This window comes from Megascapheus bottae, chromosome 4 (genome assembly GCF_031878675.1).
Source record: "Megascapheus bottae isolate mThoBot1 chromosome 4, mThoBot2.hap1, whole genome shotgun sequence".
Taxonomy (NCBI): Eukaryota; Metazoa; Chordata; class Mammalia; order Rodentia; family Geomyidae; genus Megascapheus; species Megascapheus bottae.
In genome coordinates this window covers 39,767,285-39,779,688 of record NC_143512.1, presented here as the reverse complement: position 1 = coordinate 39,779,688, position 12,404 = coordinate 39,767,285, and positions in this window count along the sequence as shown.

Below are 12,404 nucleotides of genomic sequence, written 5' to 3'. Positions count from 1 at the left end.
GAAGAAGAAGAAGAAGAGGAAGTTGTTTCTGAGAACTAGCCCTAATGAATAATTTAGGTTTCTGATCTAGGTGTTTAAAGACTATAGAGCACTCTAAAGCCCTGAGTCTACTTTGCTGTATAATGGCTCCAAAGGTAATTGCAATAGAAAATATGCAGAAACAGTTCTGAGCAATGGCAGAATTCTTAAATTTGTCTATAGCATTCTAAATGATTATAACACTTCAAAAATAAATTTTACTTAAAGCTTCTGGCATGGGTCTTTATATGCACAGATAGCTAGATCATAACCTATCAAAGGTCAAAACCTATTTAAAATACTTCTTATGTTTCTCTTTATTTAGCATTGTGCCTAACATAACCATAGATACTCAATGAAATACTTGCTGTTTACTTAAAATAGGTGAACAGTTTCTGAAGACCTTTTTAAAAGTCAAGTCTAGTTGGTCTGCCTGCTGACAGATTTTTTTTAATACACAGCATCTTTTTTTTCTATTTCTTTCTTTATTTATTTTTTTATATATTTTTTATTGTAATTAGTAAAAGGGTTACATGATATTTGCCAGATAGAAGGTGCATTTATTCACATATATTGATACCCTTTCACATGTCTTGGTCCCCATTACCCGCCCCTCCACCCCCCCCCCCAATACACAGCATCTTACAGGCAAAGAAACTGAAGTCTGACGAGGCTGACTAGCTTTCCTGAGTTCACACAATTATAAAGGGTAGAGGTAGTAATGGCTGGGAACACACATGGTCTGGCTCTGCAGTCTGTATTCCCAGTCATTATTCTGCCCTTCCTCTATCCTGCACATAGATGTTAGTTTCCTAGGATACATCCAGATTTTTGTGTCATTGAATTTAAAGTATTTTATTTTGCACTTTTTAACTGAAAAAATAGTAATTGCAAATATTTGTGGTGTACCTTTCACATAAGACCATTTATATTGATTCCTTATACATTTATTTTTTTGATTCCTTATACATTTATAATTTGTGTCTGGAGACTTGCAATTCTTATAGTTCTTCTCAAAATATATAATAACATGTAGTTTAAGGCTTATTTATTTTTGCTTTAAAAAAATATCCCAGGTTAGTCTCAAATTCATGATCCTCCAATCTCAGCATTATGAGTACTGGGCTTAGAAGTATATGCCAAGACGCCCCATTCAACTGTAACTTTTTTTGTTTTTGTTTTTGTGAGTCATGGGGCTTGAACTCAGCCTGGGCACTGTCCCTGAGCTCTTCAGCTCAAGGCTACCACCCTACCCCTGGGCCTGGGCATTGACCCTGAGCTCTTCAGCTTAAGGATACCATCCTATCCTTGATCCAAGTCCCACTTCCCATTTTTCCAGAGGTTAATTGGAGATAAGAGTCTCAGGTTCTTTTGTGCCTGGGCTGTCTTTGAACCTGGATCCTCAGATCACAGCCTCCTGAGTAGTTAGGATTATAGGCATGAGCCACCGCGCCTGGCTCAAATGTAAGGTTTTTTGTTTTTTTTGTGCCAATCCTGGGCTTGAGCTCAGCACTGTCCTTGGACTTTCTCAAGGCTAGGGCTCTACCACTTGAGCCACAACATTTTCTATGTATGTGGTACCAAGGAATCAAACCCGGGTCTTCATGCATGCTAGGCAAGCACTCTACCACTAGGCCAAACTCTCGGCCAAATGTAAAGGGGTTTTTTTGTTTTTTGTTTTTTGACAGTCCTGGGCTCGAGCTCAGGCCCTGAGCACTGTCCTTGGACTTTCTCAAGGCTAGAGCTCTACCTCTTGAACTTTAGCACCACTTCCGGCTTTTTTCTATGTGTATGGTACCGAGGAATCGAACCCCGGACCCCTGTGCATGCTAGGCAAGCACTCTACCACTAGGCCAAACTCCCGGCTAAAAATTGATCTTTTAAAAGATCAACTTGATTAATCTTTTGATCCTGATGTAAGGCTTACTTTTTTTTAGACACATCTCACTCTCAAAAAGTTGTTCCACATATTAACCAAAAATCTACTATCAACCTGCTAGCCTATTAGACTTTGAGTCTGTCAAACAAACTTATGGTTCCTTCCATATGGTAACTCTTCAAAAACATAAAGTTAGCTAGATTTTTCTGTAACTCTTCTTCCTCATTTCCTCTAAACCAAATGGTTGAGTCTCTTATGATAGACTTCATTGTGTACTACCTCTATAAGACTGGATCAAAGTGTTGATCACAAATTCATGAAGGAAAAGCCATAAGAGAATGAAAACAAATAAGTTTTTATCATGAAAAAAAAAAGAAGTAAATGTATGTACACACAATTATCCTCAATGAAGGTGGATTTAATAGGAAAGGCATGAAACCAAATTGGGACGCATGCTTGCAGTAAAGGAGTCTTGAACTAACTTAGACTGAGACCTTTCTCCCATCCACTCAGATATTGCATTAGAAGGGGTCAAAATATTCAGAGCCCCACCTCATCTCATTTTCTTGGGCTTACAAGTAGTATGAGCAAGAGATATACCAACCTAAAAACTAGACAAAGCAGCAAGGTTAACACTAATGTCATCACAGAAACACAGTGCAGTCAGTAGAGCTGATGTGAGAAGCTGGGCAACTGAAGCTACAGGCTTTGACATACTACACAGTTAGCTTCTGAGTAGTCACATATGATCCATGAACATGGAATCTATGCAAACCAATTTGATTCCTCTGTTCCCAAGCAGCAGATTCTCTCCCTTGGAACAACTTCTAGTTATCAACTCTCAGATTCTGTGCTTCTCATAGCTACTTCATACTGCCTCTTCCTTCCCCCCTCAACACATACAACATTTACAGTTTAAAACCTTCTTGATCTATGCTTATATTACACCAAAAAATCATAAACAAATTTCCCTCTAAAATACCCTTATTGGGGCCAGGAGTGTAGCCTAGTGGTAGAGTACTTGCCTGGCATGCACAAAACCCTGGGTTCGATTCCTTAGTACCATATACAAAGAAAAAGCCACAAATGGCACTGTGGCTCAAGTGGCAAAGTGCTAGACTTGAGCAAAAAGTGTCCAAGTACAGTGCCCAGGCCCTGAGTTCAAGCCCCAGGACTGGAAAAGAAAAGAACTTATTGGAGATGGGCAAAATATTTGCTTTGTATCTTTTGTACAATGCCATAAAAAGGAAGAGGTAGAATATAAATTTTTAGATGCCAAGTATGTTTTTACAACATTTTTCTGAAAACCAGGTTGACCTGGTCACTCATTAGATAACTTTTTTTTGTCCATACCATGGTTTGAACTTGGGATTTCTTGCTTGCTCGGCTTTCTTGTTTATGACTGGCACTCTATACTTTAAGCCATGCCTCCAGTCTTGCTTTCCTGCTGATTAATTGGAGCTGGAGTCTATCATTCTTCTGCCTGTGTTAGCTTCAAATCTCAGTCCTCTAGATCTCAGCCTCTCAAGTAGCTGGGATACAGGACTGAACCACTGGCATCAAGATTTTGGTGGTATTTATCTTGCTCCTATGCCCCATGATAGCCTTTGAATGTCTCCCCCAAAACACTGAAGTTGTGTAATGACATTTGGAGACAGAACTTTAGAGACATAATTAGAATTGGAGAAGGTCATGGAGGTGTGGCAAACACACACACACACACACACACACACACACACACACACACACACAACCCATACCATCACAAAGAAAAAGTGAGTCATACATTCCTCAGGACAGCTGGCCTGTCTGGCCCCACAGCAGTGTTTTGACACAAGTATAGGCAACCCTAGACATCTATGGGTTTTGCATCAACAAACCCTAGATTGAAAACTTTCAGGGAAAATAATCAAACCTGAATGGACTCTTTTCTTCTCAATGAATTTCATAAATGATACAGTGTAACATTTTTTAAATAATATGTATTATATTAGGTACTATCAGTAATCTAGCATATGTTTGAGTTATACAGAAACGCTATGTCATTTCATAGAGAAGTTGAACATGCACAGATTTTAGTGTCCATGGGTTTCTAGAGCCTACAGACACTTTAGAAATGGCTGCAAACAAATGGAAACAGCAAAATGTCCTAGAATAAATCCTGCTTTAAGGGAAAAATAATCTATTATGGGGAAAACTGGGGAAATAAATGAGCAAATAAACACCATTAATTTTTTGGACATGTAGGTACATATTAATTTCTGGAGAAAAATTCAAATTTTTAAAATATACACTGTCAAATTGCTATTTATAGTTTTATTTAAATATTTTAGCATGCTAAGTTTTAAAAGCAAGAGTTCTAAAGTTCTGATTTTTTTAATGAAGATACAAGAAGAAGGTAACTGAAATAACAAAAAAAGAATGATTAAGTAACGTTAAGAAAAACCAGCTTGCACCAGTTCTTTCCAGTTCCACAGTAGGTATTTGATGTCCTAGAGAGTTATCAAGACTAACAGATGGCCCTTGGATAACCCTGCTGTGGGAAGAATCAGCAATGCAGACCAGCAAGTGGCTGGCATAGAAACTACCCATACAGGATCGAAGCCACGTGGTGAAGGTCACTGGAAAAACAATTACTGCTTTGCAATGATCACAGCTATGCCTTGACACTTCATGCAAAATCCCAAGTAAGTTAAGCAATTCATTTTAGCTGTACAGAGAGCTGCCTTGAAGACTGGCACGTATTTTATTTAATCAATAATTTTTAAATCTTTGAAAAGACTTTGGTTTACAGAGTCTTAGAGACATAGCCAGGGAATGCTGACTGCGGGGGGACATCTGATGTCTGCTATTTGGCTGAGTATAGAAGGGGCATCAGAAAATGCTGGCTCTTTGCTACCCAAGAAGCTGAAGATGAGGAAGCTTATGGACAGAAAAGCAGGCTGGCCAAGCAGAATGGTTCAGGGGAAAGCCACAGGAAGGTCTTGACTGGAATAGATGGGGATGTACAGAGAAGATAGTTGGTACTCAGGGTTATGAGCAACAAAAGTACCCCCTTGAAAACAACTACATTATGATTCAGCCAAGTCCAGTGGCTCATGCCTATAATCTCTATTACTGATGAGGATCAGTATTTGTCAACAAATACTTAAAGCTGTTAGAAGACAGGCACTTTTCCAGACACTGGGATTACTATCTTTATTGCCTTAGTGCGAATCTAGTTTTAGCACTAAAAGTCCTATGTCCTATGAAGCTTTCCTATCCTGGGCCAACACTGACCATCATAGGTCCCGCATCAGTGAGGTAGAGTTGCTAATTTAGACAGGCACCAGTGGCAAGTCCTTACTAGAAAGTTACTTTCAAGAAAAGACCTGATAAACTAGATATTGGTGGCTTATTCCTGTAATCTTAGCTACCTTAGGAGGCTAAGAGGGTTGCAGTCTGAAGTTAGCCTGGGAGTAAAGTCTGAGCTTCCATCTCCAATTACCCAGTAAAACTACCCTGAGTTTGAATCTCATACCACCAAAAAATAAAAAAGAAAGAAAAGAAGGGAGGAAAGAAGGAAAGAGAATAGAAAAGCCAAAAGCGTGGTGTTGGGTGCTTTTAAAGTACCCAGAATTATTTGGGGGGGGAGGTCATGGGGCTTGAACTTGGACAGAGTACTGTCCCGGCTCTTCAGCTCAAGGCTATCGCTCTACCCCTGGGCCTGAGCATGGTCCCTGAGCTTTTCATCTCAAGGCTACTGCCTTAGAGCCAAACTCCACTTCCCACTTTCTAGAGGTTACCTGGAAATAAAGGTCTCAGGTCCTTTTGTGCCTGGGCTGGCTTTGAACCTTGATCCTCGGATCTCAGCCTCCTGAGTAGCTAGGATTACAGGTGTGAGCCAACACGCCCGGCTAGTACCCAGAAATTTTATAAAAAACACCTGAAGTCTATAAGGGCAATAACCACTTATATATCTTGAGGGAAGAGAAACCCAGAGAATTCAAAGTCTTTTCAGATAATAGTTAAAAGCCTAGGGACAGGAATTAGAGAAGGGCTGATGGGAGTAGCAAGAGGTAAGAACTAAAAAACAGTGTTAGTCAGATGCCTGAGGATTGTAAGTCTTAGTAAGGATATTGGCTTTTACTCAGAGCAATTTGACATAATATTAAGAGTGTTTTCTTTTGTTTTTTTAGTGCTGGAGGTTGAACTCAGAACCTTACGCATACTAGGCAAGTGCTCTGCCACCAAGCTGAACCCACAGACTGACATTGAAAGGTCTTGGATAGGAAAGGATAGGCTCATTTTTGCTGTTGTGTTCATGTTAATCAACAAAGGGTTAAGAACAGAAGCAGAAAGGCTAAGCATGTCAAGTAGTTCTTTTGAAAATTTTAGTGCCTCTTAGCATTGCCAACAAAAGGCAAAGGAAAGGTTAAGGTCCTCAATTAGCTTAGTGTATTCCTCCAAACTGTGCCCTGGGCACAGACCCCAGGAGAAAATGGTCTTCTTCATTATTTGTTTCCGCTCAGCTCATCACACCACTTGCTTCTCATTCAGTCTCAAGCTCCTGTCTCCTGTTGACATCTTTTAAAAAAAGGAAAGGAGACCTCTTTGCTCTGTGGTTCCTTTCAGCTTTGTGATGACAGGGAAGCAGTTTTAAGCATGAAGAACATAAATGGTATTGGCTAAATCCACACTTTCACAGCAATAGAAATATTCTTCCCAAGTGGGGCATGAAGGATTCAGGTGTGGGGCTAGACCAGCTGGGTGGACCTCAATTCTTTGATTTATTAGCCTGATGCCTTGGACAAGTACCATACTTTGGAAAGTTCTTTGTTTTCCTGTCTGTAGAAACAGTAGCTGTGTCTAATCAGGAGGCAATCAGGAAGATTCAATACATCTAGAATAGGCTGGGTCCTCATTAATATTAAACATCATTATAATAAATTATAAGTATTAAGTCATGCAGAATTAGATGCTCAGCTCTAAGCCTGATTAATCATTGTATCCTTTCCAGCTCTAAGCATATGATTAGTGGACTGAGTAACTACTGCTAAAGCATTTTGATGAACAAAAACAATTTTGAGTTAAGAACAAACATCTGGAAGATCATTATTATTATTATTATTACTAGCTTTGGAAAGTTAAGCTTAGATCTTGGATGCACAAGAGATTATTGAGACAAACTCTTATTAGTCAATGTTTTTGGTTGTCACTAACAAAACTCACCTTGTTTAGTTTAATTGGGAAAAGGACTTACTAAAGTTGATTTGGAAATGCATACAACCTCCAAGAGGGCCAGATTTAAGTTTTTGTGAGTGAACAACATCAAAATCAAACTCAGAGTAAATACTGCTGCCACTGCTGGCCTTTCATACCTAGCTGACACTGGATACAAGAGCAACCCTCCAAATTGTGCCCCTGGCCAAATTATACACCTGAGAAAAGGGTCTCTTCTCTGCTTCATCCCACTGACTTCTCACTCAGTCTCAAGTTTATAAGTCTAATTAGGGGGATAAAAGCCACAAGCCTGGTATGTTGTAACTGTTACAGAAGCTGAAAAAGTGAATTTGGAAAAGAAAAATAAAAGAAATGTATTGTGTAAAATGATTTGTCATCTAACATTATGTGCTAGGACTTTTGGTTACCTAGTCGTATATTCTTATTACTGGGAATTATTCCAAGATATAATATAAAGGACATTTCATTATTCACACACACTGTAATTTATTTATATACTCATCTCTTGATTCACCAGTTTTATGAGTTATTATTAAGTTGTTCTAATAAATCTTTTGTCATTTCCCAATTATATTTACTATCATTCAGTAATTTTGTCAATATAAATTCTGTTTTTCTACTGAACTACTTATTTTGTTTTGATGTATATGAAATTTTTTACATTTGAGCATCATACTTTAAAAAGTAACTGCTTAGAAAACATTTTTTAAAGAAATATTTAATTGGCTAAAATTACCCCTATGGTGTTATAACATTAGAATCTTAGCATACATTGTACATACATATGTAACAAGTATTTTATAAATGCACATACACATACAATATACTTCAAGTCAAAAGCTGAAAATACAATTTAGAGAAAATAACTGAAATAAAAATATACAGGGAAAATGCATTTTAAAATTTTAGAATTTTTTATGACAATGAGGAGCGAATTTAAAATAGAGTGCTAGCATTTAACTATTTGACCTGCTCCATTTATTTTTCCAGATTTTCTTTCAAGTGGAATACTAAAAGAGATATATAGCTTTTAAAGGCCCAAAGAAAATATCTTTGCTGGTTCAACTCCATTAATGTTGATGTGAGAAAACAGAGACCCAGAAAAGTTCAATAATTCACTCAAGGTCATTGTTGAAAAACAAGTCATGTTGAAAGGTCTAAATGATTTTATTGCTGTTCCAAGAATTCTTTTCAAAACCTCCTACAAAACAGTCATCAGGCAGAATGGTTCTTTGGTCAAAATGGTCCAAGTCCTTGCTCCTGTCAACATTCAGCCAGAATGACTACTTTGGCTTGCTATGTTCTAGAAAGATTTATTTCTACCCCATTTGGGTATGCTGAAGCTTCAGATATGAAAAATGAGAGAAATAAAAACCCATTCACAGAGGGGCCATAATGGTTACTGAACACTATTGAATGAAGAGTAGGAAGTACAAAACTAACATGTGTTTAAAAGTTCTTTTTTTTTTTTTTTTTTTTGCCAGTCCTAGGGCTTGAACTCAGGGGGCTAGCACTCGGCCACTTGAGCCACAGCACCACTTCTGGCCTTTTCTGTGTATGTGGTTCCAGGGAATCGAACCCAGGGCTTTGTGCATGCTAAGCGAGCACATTACCACTAGACCCTGGCCCATGTATTTATAAGTTCTGTACCCCTGGCATTTACCTATGTAATTCAGAAGTAAATCAAACTTTCTCCTTTTCTATCTATATCCAGTATCTTCTTTAATTATAATAAAAAAAGAAGGAAAGAAAATGCACCCTCTTTTCTCCTGTAGCTTTCCTTCCAAAACTCTACAACTTAGTCAAGCAAATCTAAGCTGAAGAACATTCTTCCAAGCACCAATGAGTACTAGTCAACATTGTCAAGGTCATGAAAACCACAGAGAAAATGAGAAAATGCCACAGATCAGAGAATGTAAGAATTAAATGTAATGTTATATTTTGGACCAGATTCTAGAGTAGAAAAAGGACAGTAATGGAAAAATTGGTTTAAGAAACTAAATCTGGGGTTTATTTCATAGAATTATTTCCATGTTTATTGATATTGAAGAGCTTTTACAAACTATTGGGACAATACCAAAATCATCCTGAAGGAAGAGATAATACTTTTGTCTGTTACTCTATTCTAGGGCTCATGGTAGGCATTTGAAAGGTACAATGGGCTCTTTATGTGTGGCTTTGCTTGCCTTCTATCAACTTCAGTCTGAAAAGATTTGGAAGTAATTATCTGATATGCTGATAGAGTCTTGTTATGTGCTGTCCTATCTGCTTCTACCTTCAAACATGAGCCACTCCTTCTCCAGTATATCCTTGCCATGTACACTATTTGTCCATTAGTCACTTAGCATTTCAGTTATCATAAGTAAAGAATTTATGTTTGATTCTTATTTTATTTCATAATGATCCCAAGGCAGTAATGGTCCTAAAGTATAAAAGTACAGATGCTGACAAGTCAGATATGCCAAAGAGAAACAAACGGTAGAGTACTTCTTCTAAGTGAAAAGGTGAAAAGTCTTAGTAAGGAAAAAAAACAAAACAAAACTGTATACTGAGAATGCTAACGTCCATGAAATTATGGAGTAGGAAATAAGACATAAATGCATAGTATCTGTAGTGTTTTGTACTACATGCCATGTTAGGCATCCCCTACTCCAGGCCCCTCACATATATTTCTATAAAAAGAAACACTTCGGCCAGGAGTGTGGCCTAGTGGTAGAGTGCTTACCTAGCATACATGAAGCCCTGTATTCTGTGACTACTTATCCTTGAATTTTAAAAAATGCTTGTACAAATTTGTTGTTAAGTATGTAAAAAAGTACTTACTACACAAAGGAAAAGTGAAGTACTCTAAGAAAAAGCTATTTTATGCCGTAAGTTTATGTCAAGCCAACTGCAAAGACAAATATGAGAATCCCTTAGCTTCTAATTTTACATGTGACTACACCAATGCCAGTGTAAAAAGAATAGTCATATGATGTGGTTTGATATGCCTACTGTGCTGGAATTGATGTCTGAATGTGACCTTCACCAAGAACACAGGGAATGAAGAATTTCCAGAAATGGTAAAGTGAAAAAAGCCTGTCCTTGGGTAAGACTTTTCCAAGAAACTCCCTCTGCACCACTCCTTATGATCTGGATAGTGGTAATAAAAATTGCCTGAGGTCAATGATAGTCAGAAAACAGCAAGCAGTGAAATATTTATTTTAGGGGACTATTAGAGGGGATTAATTATATAATTATATTATTATTAATTATAAATTCCCTCAGTAATATATATACATTCATATGTGAATGTACATATATGAATGTAAACATGTATATATGAATGTATGTGTATGTATATACAAATATGAGAGAGTGAGAACAAGAGCACAAGTCCTCTACTTCTGGATATTTATTTATTTATTTATGTTGTTGGTCTTGGATCTTGAACTCTGGGTGGATTTTATTTTTTTTATTAATTGCAAATAAGAGTCTCATGGATTTTTCTTTGAACTATGATCCCCAGACTCCTGGATTACAGGTATAAACCACCTGCACCTGGCTTAGAGATGGATGTATATTTGACAACCTTAAATAGTATCCAACCATGAGAGCCAGAAAAGACAATGCAACAGAATGGTGTGCAGAACAGCCCAGCACAAGGGCAGAGTGCACCGTACTCATAATAAATTCACATTCCATTTCAAACAGTGGTTTTACCAAAAGCCAACACAGAGGTTGGACACATTCCATGTCACTAGTTGGTAAACAGTTCTACAGTGTTGAAACATGAAATACCATGAACACACTGTTCAAATATAAGATAGCTTGAATGATTTAAATGACAAAGGTTTTTTAGTCTAAAAAGATCTGGAAGCCAGGTGGGTGTGGTGGCTCACGCCTGTAATCCTAGCTACTCAGGAGGCTGAGATCTGAGGATGGAGGTTTAAAGCCAGCCCAGGCACAAAAAGACCTGAGACTCTTATCTCCAATTAACCTCTAGAAAATGGCAAATGGGGTTTGGCTCAAGGGTAGGGTGGTAGCCTTAAGCTGAAGAGCTCTGGGACAACGTCCAGGCCCAAAGGTAGGGTGGTAGCCTTGAGCTGAAGAGCTCAGGGACAGTGCCCTGACCAAGTTCAAGCCCCAGGACCCCACACACACACACAAATCTGAAATTGATTATTGTGTGTATGTTTATTTATTCATATAGTACTGAGGGTCACCCCTCATTTTCTCCCAGTTTTTCCCTCTTAAACCCCTTCCCACAAATTGCATAGTTTATTTTCAACATAGATCTAGTATCACTGCTGAATTAGTATACCCTTTGTCCCATCATTTCTGTGCTCCCATTTATCTTCCCCCAAACAGATAAAGTTATTTATAAAAGGTACACAAATCAAACACAGCCACAAAGGAGAAAAAAACAAACATGAAAACAAAAAGCAAAATAACAAAAAACCCACTCATTTTCCTTTCTTCAAGTTCATTTCAATAAACATCATTTTGTATGTATATATGCACATAGCTATTGAGCCTTTGTGAGCCTCTCCTAAGAATATCTTCCTTTAGTCTCACCCATGTGACTGTTTAGAATCCTGTTTAATTCATTATATCCAAATATGCTTTAAGGCCCGGGTTCAATTCCTCAGTACCAAATACATAGAAAAAGCCAGAAGTGGTGCTGTTGCTCAATTGGTAGAGCTCTAACCTTGAGAAAACCTAAGGACAGCACTCAGGCCCTGAGTTCAAGCACCGGGACTGGCAAAAAAAATATCCATAGTTCCTTAATCCATTCATTCACTGAGCGGCACCTGAGTCAATTCCATATCTTCGCTATGGTAAACAGTGCAGCAAAGGACATGGTTGTGCTGGTAACTAGAGTGTGTTCTTGATCGTGGTCTATTGGATATTCCAGGAGTGGAACTGCTGGGTCACAAGGAGACTCTATGTTTAGTCTTTTAAGAAACCTCCAATTGCTTCCCAGAGTGGTTGAATACATTTACATTTCCACCATTAGTGTAGTAGCATACCCTTTTGACTACATCCCTGTTGGAATCTGCTATTGTTAGTTTTCTTGATAATTGTCATTCTACCTGAGGTATGGAGAAATCTCAAAGTTGTTTTGATTTGCATTTCTTTTATGTTGAACATGTCTTCATGTGTTCTTACTTCTTCTGAAAAGTTTCTCTTTAAGTTTTTAGCCCATTTTTGGAAGGTTTAATTTTGTATATGAAGCCTTTGTCTGATATATAACTAGTAAAAAATCTACCATTCTGTAGGCTTTCTATTTATCTTGCTAACA